Source organism: Phascolarctos cinereus, unplaced genomic scaffold, assembly GCF_003287225.1.
Source record: "Phascolarctos cinereus isolate Bilbo 61053 unplaced genomic scaffold, phaCin_HiC Scaffold_3;HRSCAF=262, whole genome shotgun sequence".
Classification (NCBI taxonomy): domain Eukaryota; kingdom Metazoa; phylum Chordata; class Mammalia; order Diprotodontia; family Phascolarctidae; genus Phascolarctos; species Phascolarctos cinereus.
Window position 1 is genome coordinate 258,560,026 of NW_027555736.1, and position 21,244 is coordinate 258,581,269.

At 35.3% G+C, this 21,244-nt stretch overlaps 1 long non-coding RNA gene and 1 other non-coding gene across 3 annotated transcripts in view; both read left to right on the forward strand.

Moving 5' to 3' along the window:
• The window catches only part of LOC144456210 (uncharacterized), a 93,796-nt gene extending 74,631 nt beyond the window's left edge, over positions 1-19,165 (forward strand). The window contains exons 2-4 of one of the 2 annotated variants that reach the window (XR_013485125.1): positions 16,703-16,833; positions 16,986-17,248; positions 18,733-19,165. This is a non-coding gene — a long non-coding RNA (uncharacterized LOC144456210). The remainder of the gene's footprint in view (positions 1-16,702; positions 16,834-16,985; positions 17,249-18,732) is intronic. The other variant, XR_013485124.1, reaches the window with a different exon arrangement.
• On the forward strand, positions 2,520-2,627 carry LOC144456468 (U6 spliceosomal RNA). The gene has a single exon (XR_013485556.1). It is a non-coding gene; the product is annotated as a U6 spliceosomal RNA (small nuclear RNA).
• Positions 19,166-21,244: the final 2,079 nt, after the last annotated feature.

A 21,244-nucleotide genomic window follows, 5' to 3' on the forward strand; every position in this document is an offset into this window, starting at 1 on the left:
AAGAAAAAAAGGGAGGAAAAGGAAATTTACATAACTTTTTTTTTTGGCTAGGCAATGGGTTTAAGTGACTTACCCAGGGTCACACAGCTAGGAAGTATTATGTTTCTGAGGTCGGATTTGAACTCAGGTCCTCCTGAATCCAGTAGTGGTGCTCTATACACTGCTCCACCTAGCTGCCCCAATAACTTACTTGTGTATTTCAAAGGAATAGCAAGTAATACATAGTGAATTTGCAATTTCATGTGCACCTTTTTTATTATACTATGTTATGAAAATGCCTGTTTTATTTCATAAATTTAAAAAAGAAAATTAATTGATTAATTTTTTTAAAAGAAGAAGAAAGCAAGCCTATGGAAAAAGATAAGCACAAACTCTTAGAAAAGAAAGAAATGTTGACACTCTCTACAGGTATTATGTCTTTAAATTTATATTCAGAGGGTAACATGGTATTTACTTATGTCACAAAAGACTCTGGGCTCAAACAGACCTAGATTTAACATTGGGAGCCTGACTCCAGAGGACCTAGTTTCTTTCTTTGCTTCATTTCCCCCATTCTGGAGTAAAATCTTAGGGACTGATAATCAAAGCTTAAGTATGGCTTAGGTCTAGGTTTTCCTAAATATGGGTAACAATTCCCCTTCAACAAAGGTGGAACATAAATGACTCTTCAAACAAAATGGAACATGTGGTTATCAAATAAAATTAAACTTTTATTTCACCCACTGGAGAAAATGCTCAAGATACAAGCAACTCACAGGAAACTATTAAAAATAGAAAAACCAAAAAAAAAATTCAAGCAGTCCATAAATACCTTAAATGTCCCTAGGAAAGTAAAAACATTTTGAGATTCTATTTTTACCCCATTCACTTTTGAACAATACCATAATATCCTTTGATAAAATCTAGAACTTCTGGGGTCTCAGAGAAGGGCATTAGTTTTTCAGCTGTAAGGCGACTCCATTGAATATCCTCCTTTCCTTCTTGAGAAGAATAGTATTAAGGAGATCTCCTTCTGAGAGGCCAGTTCCAACTCAAATCAAGACTGGAAATAACTATTCTCTGATGTATTCTCAGAAAAGGAAACAGAAAGTAAGAAGAAGTCAGCCAGAAGAAATTCTTCCTTCTCTTCTCAATCCTCCCATATACCTTGCTACTTGTTTAATTGAAAGTTGAGGGGCAGCTAGGTGGCACAATGGATAGAGCACTGGCCCTCAAGTCAGGAGGACCTGAGTTCAAATCCGGCCTCAGACCAAACACTTGACACTTACTAGCTGTGTGACCCTGGGCAAGTCACATAACCCCAATTGCCTAAAAACAAAAAAACAAACAAACAAAAAAAGAAAGTTGAACAGAAGAGTTTAGGAAAAGAAAATTTGAGTCTTAAGCTGACTCTCAAAAAAAGAACAACATTTAATATTAGAGGTGAGAAAAGGTTGTTCCAAAAGAGGGGAAAAGAGTGAAAAAGAAATCATGGAAGTGAGAAGAAAGTATACGTAGGAGACCAGCAGAAGTGGAGAGGTGAAATTGGGAAGAATAAGGGAAGAAGTTGGATAGTTAGGACCAAATGATAGAAAGACCAAGTGATAGAGGGTCTTGAATGTGAAACTCAAGCTAAATGGGAAACCATGATGATCTTTTTGATAGGTGTTATCTAGTTCCCCCATGGACTATGACCTCTTTAAGATAAGGCACTGTCTCTTTTCTTACTTTGAACCTCCATTGTTTAACATAGTGCTTGGTACAGAGTAAGTGCTTAATAAATGTTAGTTGATTCACTGACTGACAGAGAATGACACTAAATATGTGGTATTTGATAAAGGTGATACTGAAATCTTACATAAAGCAGACCAGAACAGGAGGAACTGAAGACAGGAAGACAGTGTCTATTGCTTTAACTTAGGTATGAGTCATTTATTCAACAAGCATTTATTGAGTTCTTACTATGTACCAGGTACTTTAATAAGTTCTGGGAAGAGAAAGAAGACACTAACAATGCCAGCCGTCAAAGAACTTACTTTTTAATGATGGACTAGGCAGTATGTTAATAAATAGGTATATACAAGATATATGAAGAATTAATGCACAGTGACCTTAGAAGGTAAGGCTCTAGAATCTGAGGAGACTAGGAAATGTCTCCTGTAGAAGGTAATATGTAAGTCAAATCTTGAAGGAAACTGGAGATTCTAAGAGGTGACCAGTGTGGTGGGAAAGCATTCCCACCACATGGAGGAGAGTCAATGCAAAGGCATAGAGACAAGAGTTGGAATGTTGTGTGTGGGGAATAGCAAATGGCCTGATATAGCTGAATTTTAGAGTTTATAGAGTGGAAAAAGTATAACATTAGAAAGAAAGAAAATGGCCAGATTGTGAAATACTTTAAATGCCAAAAGGAGGAACTCTTATGTAATACTAGAGATAACAGGGAGCTGCTAAAGTTTACTATGAGTGGGGAGAGAGTATCATTAGCAGACCTACATTTTAGGAAAATCACTTTGGCAGCTTTGTAGAAGATGGACTGGGTGCTCGCTTCAACAGCACATATACTAATAATTGTAATGATACAGGGCAGATTAGCATGGCCCCTGAGCAAGGATGACATACAAATTCATGAAGTGTCTGAAAAAATCTGAAAAAAAAAGATGGATTGGAATAGGAGAAAGAATTAAGCTAAGGAGACCAATCAGAAGGCTCTTGCAATGGTACATTTGGGAGATGATAAAGGACTGAAAGAGGATGGTGGTTGTGTCAGTGGAAACAAGAATATGTGGAAGATATTTGACATGATAGAATGCATGCTTACTCTGTTCTGCTGATCCACCTTTCTATTTCTTAGCCAGTACCAGATAACTTTCACAATTTCTGCCTTATAATATAGTTTAAAACCTGGTGCTGCTAAACCTTCTTTTTTTCCATTAATTTCTTTGATATTCTTTTGTTCTTCCAAACGAATTTTAGTATTTTTTCTCTCTCAATAAAAAAAAAATTTGTAGTTTAATTGAGATGGCATTGAATAAATAGATTAATTTAGATAGAATTGTCATTTTTATTATATTGCTTCTGCCCACCCATGAACAATTAATATTTCTCTGGTTATTTAAATTCGACATTATTTGTATATAAAGTGTTTTACAATTATGTTCATGTAGTTCATGGGTTTGTCTTGGCAGATTTATTCCCAGATATTTTATTTTTACTGTACTCACAGTATTTTAAATGGGGTATCTCTTAATTTCTCTTCTTGCAAGGTTTTGTTGATAATATTATAAGAATATTGATGATTTATGTGGATTTATTTTATATTTTGTTAATTTACTAAAATTATTGCTTCAACTAATTTTTTAGCTGAGTCTCTAGGATTTCCCATGTATCATCATATCATCTGCAAAGAGAAATAAATTACCTCATTGCCCATTCTAATTACCTTAATTTCTTTTTCTTCTTGTATTACTGTTACCAGCATTTCTAATAAAGCCATGCCTTTATTAATGCAGCCTAAGATTACATTAACTTGTTTGACTGCTACATCACATTGCTGACTTATGTTAAGTTCACTAAAACAAAATACTCTCTCTTTTAGGAAAATTGCTCTCAAACCATGCTTTTCACAAAAGTTAATTGTGAAGTAAACTTTTGAACTTATGTCAGAAGTACCAGGTTTGATATCAGGATGAAAATAATTTCGGCTGCTTCCAGATTCTATGACACCATGCACCATAAAAAGATATTGGTCCAATGAACTAACAGCGTAGAAGATTAATCTCTTATACCTAACACATTCATTTTCCACACCTTCACAAGCTGCCATGCTATGTAAAGATTGTATAAGCCTACCTCTGAGCTTGCAGCAGAGCTCAAATATGTCACCCTCCTCCTCTACCTGGGGCACTATCTTTACAAAAGGCAGATATTCATTCTGGCTGAGTCTTCAATGTGGCAGTGCTGTGTAATACAATACTACTTGGCCAGAGAATGTAGGAGCACAGTGAACTTAATGAGGACACCAGAGTATGAATCAAAAGTTCCAGTATGTATCTAGGCCAGATCTGTCTCTCCTAAAAGTCACTTAAAACAGAAACTAAAGACAATGAAATGTGAAATGCCTAGTGTGGCAGGAGACTGAGGCAACTTTGAGGTCCAATACCCAAGGAAAATCACAATCAAGGAGAAGGAGTTACAAGGTGAACAGAAGGGACAGAAAAATGGAGTTACCTGAGATCTTAGGTGGTCTGCTCTTTCTCTATTTTATGACTGTAAGCATTTAGTGATATAAATTTTCTTCTGATTACAGATTTTGCTGTATCACATATGTTTTAATATGTTGTCTCATTATTGTCATTCCCTTTAATGATATTATTGATTGTTTCTATGATTTAATCTTTAACCCACTTGTTCTTTAATAGTAGGTTATTTAGTTTCCAATTAGTTTTTAATCTATGTTTCTGTGGTTCCTTAGTAAATATAATTTTTGTTGTATTGTGATCTGGAAAAGGATACTTTTAATATTTCTGCTTTTAATTATCAAATTTTTACATTCTAACATATGGCAAATCTTTGCAGAGGCACCATGAACTGCTGAGAAAAAGGTGCATTCCTTTTTGTTCCCATCAAGTTTTCTCCATATATCTACATATGTAGCTTATCTAAAATTCTGCTCACTTCCTTGACTTTTTTCATTAGATTTATCTAGTTTTGAGAGGGGAAGATTAAAGTCCCCCACTATTACAGTACTACTGTCTATCTCCACCTGTAATTTATTTAACTTTCTTTTAAAAATTTAGATGCTATTGTGTTTGGTGCACATAGGTTCAGTATTGATATTGCATCATTGTTTGTGCTATGTTTTATCAAAGTGTGGTTACTCTTATCTCTTTTAATTAAACCTATTTTAGCTTTAACTTTAAGATCATGATTATTACCCCTTCCCTTTTTTTTTTTTTGCATCAGCTGAAGCATACTATATCGCACTCCAACCCTCCATTTTAACTCTGTGTTTCTTATAACAATGCATTTCTTATAAACAATATATTGTTGGATTCTGATTTTTTAATCCATTTTTTTCTATCCATTTTTGTTTCATGGATGAGGTCATCCTATTCAAATTCAAAGTTATAATTACTATTTGTGAATTCCCCTCCATCTTATTTTTATTCATTATTTTCCTTCTCACTCTCTCTTTTCATCCTATCTCTCTTACCTTATTAACTCCCCTTACTCTCCTATTCCTTATTCTACCCACTCCTCAAAGAATCCCTCTATTGTCTTCTCCACTGACCCTCCTAAATCTTAATCTATACACCCTTCTAAGAGTCCTTCCCCCCTATCCTCTACTCTTCTTATTTCTTTATAAACTTATGAATAAATCAAACTAGGAGTTGGTTTTATGAAAAAAAAAACCTCAATAAAATGGATGAATCATTAGTTAATTTTATTTTAAAAAAGAAAGAAGAAAACCAAATCACTAGTATTAAAAATGAAAAGGGTGAATATACTACTAATGAAGATGAAATTAAAAGAATTATAAGGAATTTTTTATTTTATAATATACCAATAAATCTAACAATTTAAGTGAAATGGGAGAATAGTTACAAAAATGTAAATTGTATAGATTGGCAGAGGAGGAAATAGAATATCTAAAAGATCTATTTTAGAAAAATAAATCAAACAGGCCAAAAATTAGCTTCCTAAGAAAAAATCACCAAGACCAGATTAATTTACAAGTGAATTCTATCAAATATTTTAAAATAACTGTTTCCAATATTAAATAATTTATTTGGAATAATAGGTAAAGTAGGGGTCTTACCAAACTACTTTTATGAAACAAATATGACACTGATACCTAAACCAGGAAAAGTAAAAACAGAGAAAGAAAATTATAAAACAATTTCATTAATGAATACAGATGAAAAAATCCTAAATAAAATGCTAGCTACAAGATTACAACAATATATTACAAAGATTATCTATTATGAAGAGAGGGTTTAACATAAGGACAACTATTAATGTAATTGAGTATATACATAATAAAAGTTTTAATAAATCATATGATTAAGACTTCCAGGAGCCAAGATAGTGGAGTAAGAAGTAAACTGCTCTCACTCTCCCTTACTGACTTCTAAAAACACAGAAAATATCACCCCAGGAAAAACCCTGGAAAAACTGAGCCAGCAGAAAGATGGGGTACAGCAGCCTTTTAACCCAGGAAACTTGAGGGATTAACAGGAAAGGCACCTCTTTTTCCGGTGGAAGAGGAGCAGTACAGGACAGGAAGTGTCCCAGCAAGCCAATGGCAAACTACACCTCAGGAAACTAGTGGGAGATCTTTAGCACCAGGGAGCAGGCAAGTGCAAATACCAGGACCCCCAAGTGCCCTGTCACAGGCAGGGGAACTGGTAGACTCCAGCAGCAAGACTTCCTGGTGCTTCAGCACAACTCCAGGAAGCACAACTCCAGGAAGGCAGACATCCTCCACTGACCAAACTGTCTGGAGTTTTAAAGCAGCTGTCCTCCAGGGTCCAGATCCCTCTACACCCCAAGAGCTTCAGTGTTGCTGACCCCAGCTCAGCACCAGGTATGCTGCCAGACACCTACCGCCTTCAGCTGCCGGCACCTGAGGCCCCAGTGCGCAAAGCCAGGGACAAGGTCCCTGGCCCCCAGTGCAAGAAGCTTGGATCATTGCCCTACCTGGAGAGCTCAACTTTAAAAGCCAGGAAATAACAACATGAGAAAAAGGCAGAAACAGACAATGACCATAGATTCTTACTATGGGGACAGGGAACATCAAAACACAAATTCAGAAGAGGACAGCATTATCAATACGCTCACACCCAAAACCTCAAAAGGGCATATGAACTGGTCTCAAGCCCAAAAAAGCCTTCTTGGAAGAGCTCAAGAAGGATTTTAAAAGTCAAATTAAAGAGGTAGAAGAAAAATTGGGAAAAGAAATGAGAGGTATGCAAGAGACAATAGCTTGGAAAAGAAAGACAAAACTTGACTGTAGAAAATACCTCCTTAAAAAGTAGAATTGGCCAAATGGAAAAGGAGGCACAAAAATTCACTGAAGAGAGGAACTCCTTAAAAATAAAATGCGATAAATGGAAAAGGAAGTACAAAAGGTAATTGAAGAAAACAATTCATTAAAAATTAAAACTGGGCAAGTGGAAGCTAATCACTCTATGAGGCATTAAGAATCAGTCAAATAACATGAAAAAATGGGGAAAAAAGATAATGTAAAATACTTCATTGGAAAAACTAAGTAACCTGGAAAATACATCCAGGAAAGATAAATTAAGAATTATTGATCTATCTGAAAACTATAATCAAAAAAGAGTCTGGAGAGCATATTTCAGGAAATGATCAAGGAAAACTGCCCAGAGGTCCTAGCAGCAGAGAGGAAAATAGTCACTGAAAAAATCCACCAATCACCTCCTGAAAGAGATCCCAAATTGAAAATAACAAGAAATGCTGTAGCTAAATTCCAGAATGATCAAGTCAAGGAGAAAATACTGAATTGGCCAAATGGAAAAGGAGGCACAAAAATTCACTGAAGGAACTCCTTAAAAATAAAATGGGCCAAATGGAAAAGGAGGTACAAAATCTAATAGAAGATAAGAATTCATTAAAAATGAGAATGGAGCAAGTAGAAGCTAATGACTCTATGAAAGAGTAAAAATCAATCAAATTATACAAAAGAATGAAAACATAAAAGACAACATAAAATATCTCATTGGTAAAATAACTGACCTGGAAAATAGATCCAGGAGAGGAAATATTTGATCTACCTGAAAACCACGATGAAAAAAAGAGTCCGGATAACATCCTTCAGGAAATCATCAAAAAACTGCCCTGAGGCCCTAGAACCAGGGGGGGAAATGTCATTGGAAGAATCCATAGATCATCTCCTGAAAGACATCCCAAATTGAAAATGCCAAGGAATACTGTAGCGAAATTCCAGAATGATCAAGTCAAGGAGAAAATACTGCAAACAGCCAGACAGAAATAATTTAAATATCATGAAACCACAGTCAGGATTATGCAGGACCTGGCAGCTTCTACATTAAGGGCTTGGAATATGATATTCCATAAGGCAAAGGAGCTTAGATTAAAACCAAGGATCAACTATCCAGCAAAATTGAATATAATCTTTCAGAGAAGGAGATGGACATTCAAAGAAATAGGGAACTTCCAAACTTTCCTGATGAAAAGGCCAAAGCTTAACAGAAAATTCTACCTTCAAATACAAGACTCAGGAAAAGCATAAAAAAGTAAATAGGAAAAGGAAAAAAAAAGTATTATTCAATAAGGGCAAACTGTTTACATCCCTACAAGGAAAAATGTTATTTGTAACACTTGTGAACTGTATATTTATTATGACATATAGAGGGGGTATACATAAACAGAGGGGGTGGGTATAAGTTGACATTGATATGATTAAAAAAACCAAAGGGATTATACTGGGAGAAAAGGAAAGGAGGAAGCAGAAAAGGGTAAACTACATCATATGAAGAGGCACAAAGACCAATTACAGTAGGGGGAAAGAAGGGAAGGAGATGAGCATTATTTAAACTTTACTGTCATCAAATTTGGCTCACAAGAGGGAATAATTTAATCAGTTAGGTATAGAAATCTAACTTACCTTATAGGAAGTAGGAGAGGAAGGGGAAAAGAAAAGGGAGGAGTGGACAGAAGGAAGGAAAGAAATAGTAAGGGAAAAAAGAAAGAAAAGGGAGGGCAGACTGAGGGAGGAAGTGGTCAAAAGCAAAACTCTAGTGAGGAGAGAAAAGGAGAAAGAAGGGAGAAAAGCATAAAGGGGGGAAACTAGGACAGAGAGAAAGACACAGATGGTAATCATAACTGTGAATGTGAATGGGATATACTCTCCCATAAAATGGAAGCAGATAGCAGAGTGGATTAAAAACCATAATCCTACAATATGTTGTTTAAAAGAAAAACATTTGAAGCAGAGGTACACACAGGGTAAAGGTAAAAGGCTGCAGTAGAATATTTTATGCTTCAGCTGAAGTTAAAAAAAAAGCAGAAATAGCAGTCCTTATCTCAGACAAAGCAAAACCAAAAACAGATCTAATTAAAAGAGATAAGGAAGGAAACTAGATTCTACTAAAAAGTACCGTAGATAATGAAGTAATATTACTAAATATATATGTACCAAGTGGTATAGCATCCAAATTCTTAGAGGAGAAGTTCAGGGAGTTACAGGAAGAAATAGACAGCAAAACTATGCTAGTGGGGGACCTCAATCTCCCCCTCACAGAACTAAATATATCTAACCACAAAATAAACAAAAATTAAATTAAGGAGATGAATGGAATTTTAGAAAATTTAGATATGGTTGACCTCTGGAGAAAATTAAATGGAGATAGAAAGGAATATACTTTTTTCCCAATGGTACATGGTACCTACACAAAAACTGACCATATACCAGGACATAAGAACCCCACAATCCAATGCAGAAAGGCAGAAATATTAAATACATCTTTTTCAGATCATGATGTAATACAAGGCCATGGAAAGGTAGATTAACAATTAATCAATTAATAATTAATAAAATTGAATTTAAGAAAACTATTGAACTAATAAATAAAACTAAGCTGGTTTTATGGGAAAAACAATAAAATAGATAAACCTTTGGTTAATTTGATTAAAAGAAGAAAAAAATAAAATTAAATTAACAGTGTCAAAAATGAAAAGCATGAATTCACTACCAAGGAAGAGAAAATTAAAAGAATAATTAGGAACTATTTTGCCCAACTGTATGCCAAAAAATTTGACAATCTTAGTGAAATGGATGAATATTTCCAAAAATATAAATTGTCCACATTAACAGAAGAAGCAATAAAAACTTAAATAATCTCATTTCAGAAAAAGGAATTGAAAAAGCCACCACTGAACTCCCTAAGAAAAAATCTCCAGGGCCAGATGGATTTACAAGTGAATTTTATCAAACATTTAAAGAATAATTAATTCCAATACAATATAAACTATTTGGGGAAATAGGCAAAGAAGGAGTCCTACCAAATTCTTTTTATGATACAAATGTGGTGCTGATACCTAAAGTGGGAAGAGACAAAACAGAGAAGAAAATTATAGATCAATTGCCCTAATGAATATAGAGGCATAGAATTTAAATAAAATATTAGCAAAGAGATTATAACAATTTATCTTGAGGATGATACACTATGACTAGGTAGGATTTTTACCAGGATTGCAAAACTGGTTCAATATTCAGAAAGCTATCAGCATAATTGACCATATCAACAACAAAACCAGCAGAAATAATGATTATCTCAATAGATGCTGAAAAAACTTTTGACAAAATACAATACTCTTCCCTATTAAAAGCACTAGAGAGCATAGGAATAAGTGAAGTCTTCCTTAAAATGATGAGTAGTATCTACCTAAAACCATCAGCAAGCATTATATATAATGGGGATAAGCTAGAAGTTTTTCCAATAAAATTGGGGGTAAAACAAGGATGTCCATTACCACCTCTGTTATTCAATATTGTGCTAGAAATGTTAGCTTTAGCAATCAGAGAAGAAAAAGAAATTGAGGGAATTAGAATAGGCAAAGAAGAAACAAAGCTATCACTCTTTGCAGATGATATGATGGTACACTCAGAGATCCCTAGAGAATCAACTAAAAAACTACTTGAAATAATGAACAATTTTAGCAAAGTTGCAGGGTATAAAATAAAGTCACATAAATCTTTGCATTTCTATAGATTACTAACAAACCCAACAGCAAGCGATAGAAAGAGAAAATTCCATTTAAAGTTACTGTAGACACAAAATATTTAAGAGTCTACCTGCCAAAACAAACCCAGGAACTATAAGAACACAATTAGAAAACACTTTTCACACAAATGTCAGATCTAAATATTTGGGAAAATACCAGTTGCTCATGCGTAGGCCAAGCTAACACAATAAAAATGACAATTCTACCTAAATTAATTTATGCATTCAGTGCCATACCAATCAAACTACCAAAACAATATTATATAGAGCTAGAAAAAATAATAACAAAATTCATCTGGAAGAGCAAAAGGTCCAGAATATCAAGGGAATTAATGAAAAAAAATGCAAGGTGGCCTAGCTGTACCAGATCTGAAATTGTATTCTAAAGCAGCAATCATTAAAACTACTTGGTACTGGCTAAGAAATAGAGTGGTGTTCATCATTTCTTATAGCACAATAATATTCCACTACATTTATATACCACAACTTGCTTAGCCATTCCCCAAATCATGGGCATCCCCTTAATTTCCAATTCTTTGCTACCACAAAAAGAGCTGCTATAAATATTTTTGTACATGTCAGTCCTTTTCCCATTTGTATGATCTCTTTGGGATATAGCCCTAGAAGTGCCATTGCTGGATCAAAGGGTATGCACATTTTTGTAGCCCTTTGGGCAGAGTTCAAATTGTTCTCCAAAATGGTTGGATCATTTCACAACTCCACCAACAATAGTCTCTCTGATAAAGGCCTCATTTCTAAAATATATGGAGAATTAAGACAAATTTATAAGAACACAAGCCATTCCCCAATTGATAAATGGTCAAAGGATATGAACAGACAGTTCTCAGATGAAGAAATTAAAGCCATGTATAGTCATATGAAACAATGCTTGAAATCGGTATTGATTAGAGAAATGCAAATCAAAACAATTCTGAGGTACCACATCACACCTATCAGATTGGCCAACATGACAAAACAGGAAAATTATAATGTTGGAGAAGATGTGGGGAAATTGGAACACTAATGCCATGTTGGTGGAGTTGTGAACTGACTCAACTGTTCTGGAGATCAAGTTGGAACTATGCCCACATGGCTATAAAACTGTGTATACCCTTTGACCCACAATACCACTTCTAGGTCTGTATTCAAAAGAGATCACAAAAATGGGGAAAGGACCAACATATACAAAAATATTTATAGCAGCTCTTTTTGTGGTAGCAAAGAATTGGAAATTAAGGGGATGCCTATCAAGTGGGGAATGGCTTTGTGCTACAATATAAGATATAAATGATGAGCAGATATTCAGAAAACCTGGAAAGACTTATCTGAACTGACGCTGAATGAAATGAGCAGAACCAGGAGAGCACTGTACACAATAACAGCACGCAATGCTGCAATGGCTAATTTTGATAGACTTAGTTCTTCTCATCAATGTAAGACAACTCCAAAAGACTCATGATGAGAAATGCTATCCACATCTAAAGAAAGAAATGTGGAGTCTGAATGTAGATGGAAGCATACTATTTGCTATCTTTTTTTGTTGTTGTTATTTTGTTCTGTTTCTTCTTTCTCGTGGTTTCTCCCATTAGTTGTAATTCTTCTTTACAACATGACCAATGTAAAAATATACTTACTATGACTGTATATGTACAGCCTATATCAGATTGCATTCAGTCTTGTGGAGGGGAGTGAGGAGTGAGGAAGAGAAAATTTAAAACTCATAAGCTTTATGGAACTGAATGTTGAAAACTAAAAATAATTAATTTTAAAAATAAATAAATGAATTTTAAAAATCATATAATTATGTCAATAGATACAGAAAAAGCTTTTAATAAGGTACAGCACTCCTTTCTATCAAAAAGCACTTAGAAGTTTAGGTATCTGTGGATTTTTTTACTTAAATTAATAGAAAAAGCATTTACCTAACACCATCATCAAGTATTACTTGTAATCAGGATAAGCTAGAAGCCTTCCCAGTCAGGATACCCACTGTCACCAATATTATTTAGTATTATATTGGAAATCCTAACAATTGCAATAAGAGAAGAAAAAGAAAAAGAAGAAATGAAAATAGGGAATGAGGTAATAAAACTCTCTTTTCGCAGATGATATGATGATATATCTAAATAATCCCAAGGACTCATTTGAAAAGTTAGTGAAATATAAATAATTTTAGCAAAATAGCAGGATTTAAAATAAATCCACATAAATCATCAACATTCTTATATATCACAAACAAAATCCTACAAGAAAGGAGATGCATATGTATACATCTTTGTGTCTAATGGTAGCCATCGCTAGGTGGAGAGGGGAAGGGAAGAAAGAAAGAAAGGAAAAAAACTTTACATGATAACTTTATATTATATTTAAAAGGAATAACAAGTTGTATGTAATAGATTTGCAGTTTCATGTGCAATTATTATTTTCTAAATTCTATTATGTTATGGAATCACCTGTTTTATTTTATAAATTCAAAACAAAATAAATAATTTTCTAAAAGAGAGTATCAGTTAAAAAAAGATCTCAGGTATAAAAAAAACTAAGTTCATCACTCTGAGTATAAACAGATAAACTACCAAGGAAGATATGAAAAGAAGAGAGTATTTCCTTCAGATCATTTGAAAAGGTCTAGACAACTATCAATAAACATTGCAAAACAAAGGAAAATTAATCAATGTCTGATGAAGTGGAGAAAATCATGCATTCCCCAAAGAGCAAGGACCTACAACAAGCTATACCAAAATGATTTTAAAAAGAATTGTGAAAGCAGAATTTATGGCCTACACATCAGAAATAATTAGAAAAATAGAAAAGCTTAATTCCATAAGGGCAAACCTCACCAAAGAAACAAGGAAGAAAACTAATTGGAAATTCAAGAGAAAACATAATCTCTATACAAGCAAAATGTACTGACCTTAAAGACGGGCCATCTAGAGACACTTTAAGGTCTCCTAGAGGAATGTGACAAGTCAAAAATTATGAACACCATAATGTAAGGAATTATACAAGAAATTGCCCAACACTTCTGAATGTAAAAAAAAAATCAAAGGAATCCATGGATTACACACAAGAAAGGAGAAAACAAAAATAAAAACAAAAATGTATGCTACAAACTCCAAGACACATACTAGTTAAAAAAATTATAATGACAATCAGCAAATTCTGCAAGTGACCTTGACATGTAAAGCAAAGAAAATTTGAATATCACAGGACTATCTGCTCTGATCAGCAGAGAATGGAATAATGTGTTCTGAAGATCAAAAGAGTCAGAATCAGACCCAAGATGACACACATAAAAACAGCTGAATTCTCCCAACATTCCCCTCCAACAACTTGAAAATAAGTCCTCAAATCAAATTTTCAACCTACAGAACCGACAAAAGGTCAAAGTGAAACATTTTTCCAACCTAAGACAACTTAGGAAGTTGGCAGGAGAGATCTATGACACAGAGCTGGGGCATGGCCTGAAGCATGGCAGCGGCACCAGTGGCATGTCTTGGAGGTAGCCACAGTAGTGGCAGCAGCAGCAATAGCTTTGGGACCTCTCAGCCCAGAGATGGTAAGAGAGTTGTACAATTGATGAGGAGATTACAGGGGACCCTTTGCTGGCACTGAGTGTAGCTGGCAGTGATGAACAACTTTATTGACAAATACAATTCTGGGTCATAGTTCTGCAGAGAGAGTAACCCTTGGATTTAGTCACAAAAGAACAGGGACTCTGGTCACAGTTCTAAGGCAGAGAGGAAGACTAGGGCTTGTAGCTACAAGGGAATAGGGACCCTTCCTGGGTAAAGACAATAGTACAGACCAGGAGAATCCTGACTACATGTCTCCCAGGATCACACACCTTGGAAGCACCAAAAACTTGCAGACTCCTGGAACCAGCTCTGAAAACAATAGCACAAAAAAGCCTCAAGCTTGGGACATAGTTTCCTACACCCAACTGAGGAGAGCCCAAAACTTTATGGGCAGAACCTACAAAGTTCGAAGTCAAGAAATAGAGTGGAAAAAGGAACTAACAACAAAAAAGAATTTGATCGTAAAAAAGCTTCTACAGTGGCAGGGAAAATCAAGACATGAACAACAATGGAAAACAGCTAAAATCAAAGCCTAAGAGAAAAATGCTAATTGGACACAAGCCCAACAAGAATTCATGGAAGAGTTAAAGAAAGAGATAAGAATGTTAAAGGACAAATTGGGAAAAGAAGTGAGAATGATGCAAGAAAGTTACAATAAGAGAATTAACAGTCTGGTGAAAGAGGCAAAAAGAAAAAATACTGAAGAAATTAACACCTTAAAAACAGATTTGATCTAGTGGTAAAAGAGGAACAAAAATTCACTGAAGAAAAGAACTCCTTAAAAAGCAGAACTGGCCAAATGGTAAAAGAGGTATAAAAGCTCACTGAAGAAAGTAATTCCTTAAAAATTAGAATTGGGCAAATGGAATCTAATGACTTCACGAGACACCAGGAAACAAAAAAACGAAGTCAAAAGAAGAAAAAAAATAGAAGAAAATGTGAAATATCTCGTCAGAAAAACAACTGACCTGAAAAGTAGATCAAGGAAAAAATAATTCAAGAATCATTGAACTACCTGAAAACCATGATCAAAAAAAGAGCCTAGACATCATATTTCAAGAAACTATAAAGGAAAACTACCCCAATATCTTAGATCAAGGGGCAAAATAGAAATTGAAAGAATCACGAATCACCTGTTGAAAGAGACCCCAAAAAGAAAACTTTGAGGAACATTATAGCCAAATTCTACAGCTTCCAGGTCAAATCCACAATTACAACCAAGAATGACCTACCCAGAAAATCTGAGTAAAAATCTTTGCAGGGTGTAGGGAGGGGGAGTTGTGGAATGTACATTTAATGAAATAGAAGACTTTTAAGCATTCCTGATGAAAAAACAAATGTTGAGTAGAAAAAAATGACATTCAAAAAGAGAAGCATACAAAGGTAAACATAAAAGAAGAATCATAAGGAACTCAATAAACTTAAATTGTTTACATTCTTATACGGGAAGATGATACATGTATCTCCTAAAAACTTTATCAGTAGGAGAGTTAGAAAAAATTGCATAGAAAGGGGGCATTAGTGAGAGTCAATAAAAAATATGAAGGGGTTCAAAAAGAGAGATGCACTGGGAGAAGGAGGAAGGGAGAGGTAGAATGGGAAAATTTTTCTTACATAAAAGAAGTATGCAAAGAAGAGCTTTTATGATGGAAAAGAAAATGGATGTGTGGTGGGCAATGCTTGAACTTCACTGTCATTGAAAATTGTTTAAAGAGAGAAGAATGTGCTGAAGCGTGCATGAGCACACACACGCACACACACGCACACACACACACATGCACACCCAGCTGGGTACAAAAGTCTATCTTGCCCAACAGCGAAATAGAAGATGGGAATAAGAGATATGGGAGGAATGTAATAACAGAGGGTGGATTAAAGGATATGATGGTCAGAAGCAAAATCAACTTTTTTTGAGGGATAATATGAAAATAGAGAGAATAGTATAAACAGAAGAAAATGGGATGGAGGGAAATACATAGTAATTGTCAAACTCAGCTGATTGAATCTGACCTTGTCTCTATTCTCAGACCCATGAATTGCCTGAAGATGACCAGACAATATCACTCCCAGCCTCTGACTACTTTGAAAATGTCCCAAACTCTCCCCTCCAGAGATTTCCAAGCTTTCTCTAGGACTTTCACTTTTTATAAAACAAAAAAACAAAAAAACTTGCCTTGTGAAATTGTGAGATACCCCTAACCTCTCCCACCTGCAGCTTGGCCATTCCTTCTGCCTTAGTACCCTATATGAAACCTGTTCCCAGTCCCCTCTTTGGATACCTCAGCACTTGTTGTGTGGCACCCTGGCTGTAACTTACTTGCCTTGATCAAAAGCCTCAATTTTGCTATATTGGATGTTTTCTCTTGAATTCAGGTTGACATATTGGTGTCAGAAGTGGAATTTGAAGACCTCTGCCTGTCCAGCTCCATCTTGACCCCAGACACTTGGCACCAGCAGGAATCCTTTGTGTTCCAGTCCAGATTCAACTTGGTAGCTCAGCCTGAGTAAGTCTCAATCCTGAACTAATCCTAACCCTACAACTTGATGTACTTTATTCAAGTTACTTTTAAAATTGGTCCTTCTCTGTATACCACAGTGGAGGTAAATGATGAGGTATTCAGTACCAGTATTAATACTCATCTATCTTTGCTCTAAGTTCTAGTCAGGAATCATAGCAGAATCATCAGAATTGAGAGAACGCTGTTGCAGCTGATGGACCAGATGAAGGTAATAATTTAGGAAAGCTGTATTTGCTGGAAGCATGAAATTGTCCATCAGTCAAAATGTGCACCTACAAGACTTAACCAGTCAACCGCACTACAAAGATAAGGACTGAGAGAGGTAACTGAAGGAATGAAAGAGATTTATCAGATATATGCCAAGAGATCTCCCAAGGAAGTCAACAAAGAAGAGTTCGTGGTAAATGAATTTTACCTGCAGTTTAATGCGACTTAGCTAATAAGCATTCTAGAAGTTTATATAAGTGCTGATACTTTTGAAGGTATTTTACATAAATTATCTTTTTCTTTTTAGTCTAGCTTTTTCCTCTGCTGTTCAGGTTTCTAACAATGATCTAGAATTTTCTTGTTTGAGCTGTTTCCAATCAGGGGAATATTGAGTCTGCTTAGGGTCTACTTAGGTTTGAATTTTATTGAACTAAAGCAAGTGAATTTGTAACAAAATCAGTAAATAATATACTTCTCATTACATGCTATTGAATTGTATGAGACTGACCAGACATTATCACTTCCAGCCTCTGACTATTTTTTAAATGTTCTAAACTCTTCCCTCCAGATTCCCAAGTTTTCTCTATGGATTTTCACTTGTTATGCAAAACAACTTACCTTGTGAAACTGTGGGACACCCCTAATCCCTCCCACTTGCAGCTTGGCCATTCCCCCTGACTTACTACCCTATATAAAACCTGTTTCTAGCTCCCTCCTGAAATACCCCAGAACTTGCTATATAGTACCTCAAAATGTAACTCACTTTCCCTGATTAAAGACCTCAATTTTTCTATATTGGATGTTTTCTCTTGAATTCAGGTTGACATAATCATAGCTGTCAATATAAATGTGAATGGGATAAGTTCACCCATAAAAAGGAAGCAGGTAGCAGAATGGGTTAGAATCCATTAGAATCCAACAACATATTGTTTACAAGAGACACACTTGAAACAGAAAGACATACACAGAGTTGAATAATAAGTCAAAATTATCTAAATAAGTAAATTTGAAAAACAAACAAGGGAGCTGAAGATTCAACTAAAGATGACATATCCTGCAAACTTAAGCCTAGACAAAAAAAGATAAAAATATGGATACTCAATAAAAGAGGCATTTGAAGCATTATTACACAGAAAATAATACTTGAAAAAGTTATTTGTTTTACAAACACCAAGAGTATAAACAGATATAGCAACCCCTCAAAAAAAATCCAGAAAATAAAAAGAGAAAGAACAACAAAAGAACAACAAAAAATGTAACACCAGAGAAATCGTTACAGTATTTCTTCTTAAAAGTACTCAAAGGAGACAAGAGTGAAAGAAGTCAAATTGAAAAAGTGATGATGAAGAACAGTCATGGAACATGGACTAAGCCTTATGCTATCCTATCTATACGTGAATCAATTGCTTTTTGTGGGGCAGGATCAACAGGTAGTAAACTGCCGAGGGATATGTTGAATAAAAGGGAAAAGAAGAGGAAGAAGATAGAGGAATGAGTGATGTATTGTCTCTCAAGGAGAATGGATAAGAAAGACAAAAAGAGATTGAAATGATGGGGATGGAATTCAAGAGGAATCTTCATTCAGTTGTGGGAGGGTGTAACATTAATGAATGATATTATGGAGAGAGATATTCTATCATGTGACATAAGGACCTTACAATTGATTTTTTTTAACAGAGATTTGGTGCTTAGAGAGACTATTTATCCTACTCCAGAAGAAAAGAAATCACAGCTTCCAGAAGACTGGGAGGTCATGGACCAAGAGAGTATAGTTCATGGCAAGTGGGGAAAAATAATTACAGGGAGGGTGATAGTAAAGAACAGCATAATTGGGGACAGAGGAAAATTACTTCCATGAGACAAAACTTAAGTATTTAATGTGATTTTTATGAGAAGTATATTTTGTTTGCCTTATTTTAACATTCTTTTTTGAAAAAGTTTTGAGTCCCAGATTTTCTTTTTCCTTTTCTCACTTCTCCCCACCCCCGACACACATTGAGAAGGCAAACAATTTGATATAGGCAAACAATTTGACAGTCATGCAAAACATATTTCCATGTTAGTTCTGGAAAGACAATGCAGATTAAAAAAAACCAAGAAAAATAAAGTAAAGAAAAAAATACATTTCAATGTGCATTCAGACTCCCCAACAGTTCTTTCTTCAGGGATGGATAATATTTTTCATCATAAATCCTTCTGAATTGTCTTGGATCATTACATTACTGAGAATATCCAAGCCATTCTACATCCAACTGAATATGTATGATATTCCCTCTTTGAGCTAATTCCATTGAGAGTAAAGTTCATGTGCTCAATATTGTTGTATTCCAATAGGCTGACATAAGCTCCCATTTCAGCAATGGACCATACATTCACCATTACCACATCTTCCACTTCAGGAAATTTGTGCTGGTAGAATCTACAACTTAGTCCTGGCATTCTGAAATCTGTGAGTGAGGGTCCCGAACCGGGTCCCCGTGCTGCTCTCTGCACTCCGGGAGATGCCCAGAACTCAGGCTGCACCAGAACCAGCCGCCACTGCCCTCAGTGTGCATTGAGAACTTTTCCCTTAATCCTATTCCACTCCCCATTTTTTCTGTTCTTTCTTTTGACCCTGTCCCTCCTCAGAAGTGTTTGCTTCTGATTATCCCCTCCCTGAATCTGCCCTCCCCTCTATCATCACCTTGCTCTCTTGTCCCCTTCTCCCTTATTTTCCTGTGGGGTAAGACAGATTTCCAAACCCAATTGAGTGTGTATGTTATTCCCTACTTAAGCCAAATCCTACGGGAATAAGATTCACTCATTCCTTCTCACCTTCCTGTTTCCCCTTCACTGTAAGGGCCTTTTCTTTTCTGTTTTACTTTGTGAGATAATTTACCCCATTCTACCTCTCCTTCTCCCAGTATAATGCTCTTTCACCCCTTAATTGTATTCTCCAGATGACACCCCTTCATCTTCAACTCACCCTGTGCCCTCTATCTACCTATTTACATACATATAATATTTCCCTCCAACTACCCTATTACTGACAAAGGTCTCATGAGGTATAAATATCATCTTTCCATGCAGGAATGTAAACAATTCAACTTTAATAAATCCCTTATGATTTCTCCTGTTCACCTCTTCACGTTCCACTTGAGTCTTGTATTTGAAAGTCAAATTTTCTATTCAGCTCTGGTCCTTTCATCAAGAATGCTTGAAAGTCTTCTATTTCACGGAATAACCATTGTTTCCGCTGAAGGATTATACTCAGTTTTGCTGGATAGGTGATTCTTGGTTGTAATCCTATCTCCTTTGCCCTCCGGATTATTGTATGCCATGCCCTTTGGTCCCTTAATGTAGAAGCTGCTAAATCTTGTGTTATCTGGATTGTGTTTCCACAATACTTGAACTGTTTCTTTTTGGATGCTTGTAATATTTTCTCCTTGACCTGGGAACTCTGGAATTTGGCTACAATATTCCTAGGAATTTTCCTTTGGGGATCCCTTTCAGGAGAGATTTTTAAAAATTATTTCTTGTATTATTGTATCAAGATTCTTTTTTTAATCATAGCTTCAAGGTAGTCTGATTATTTTTATGTTTTCTCTTCTTGATCTGTTTTCCAGATCAGTTGTTTTCCTTTTGAGATGTTTCACATTCTCTCTATTTTTTCATTCTTTATATTTTGTTTTATTATTTCTTGATTTCTTATAAGTTCACTGACTTCCCTTTGCTCAATTCTGATTTTCAAGAAGTCATTTTCTTCCTTAAGATTCTGGATCTCCTTTTCTAATCAGTTGACTAATTGGTTTCAGAATCTTCTTGTTTTTCTTGGATTGTTGTTGTTGTTGTTGTTGTTGTTTTCCCTTAATCTCTCTCATTTGATGTAAAAAAATTTTTAAGTTCTACGAATACTTTTTTTTGGCAGATGACCATTTGATGTTACTCTTTAGGGTAGAAGAGGGTTTCATTACTTCAGTATTCTCCTCTGGAGATGAAGCCTGGTCTTCTCTATTCCCATAGTTACTCTCTATGGTTGGATTCTTTCTTGTTTGCCTCTCCATTAAAAAAATGAAATAGCTTAGTTTTTGTAATCACCTCTAGTCCTGGGGTATGGAGAGTGGTGCCTCTGACCTCAGATCCTCCTTCAGTTTTCCCCTCTGGCCTGGAACCTAGACCAAGACCTCCAGCCTTCTGTAAGTACCCACAG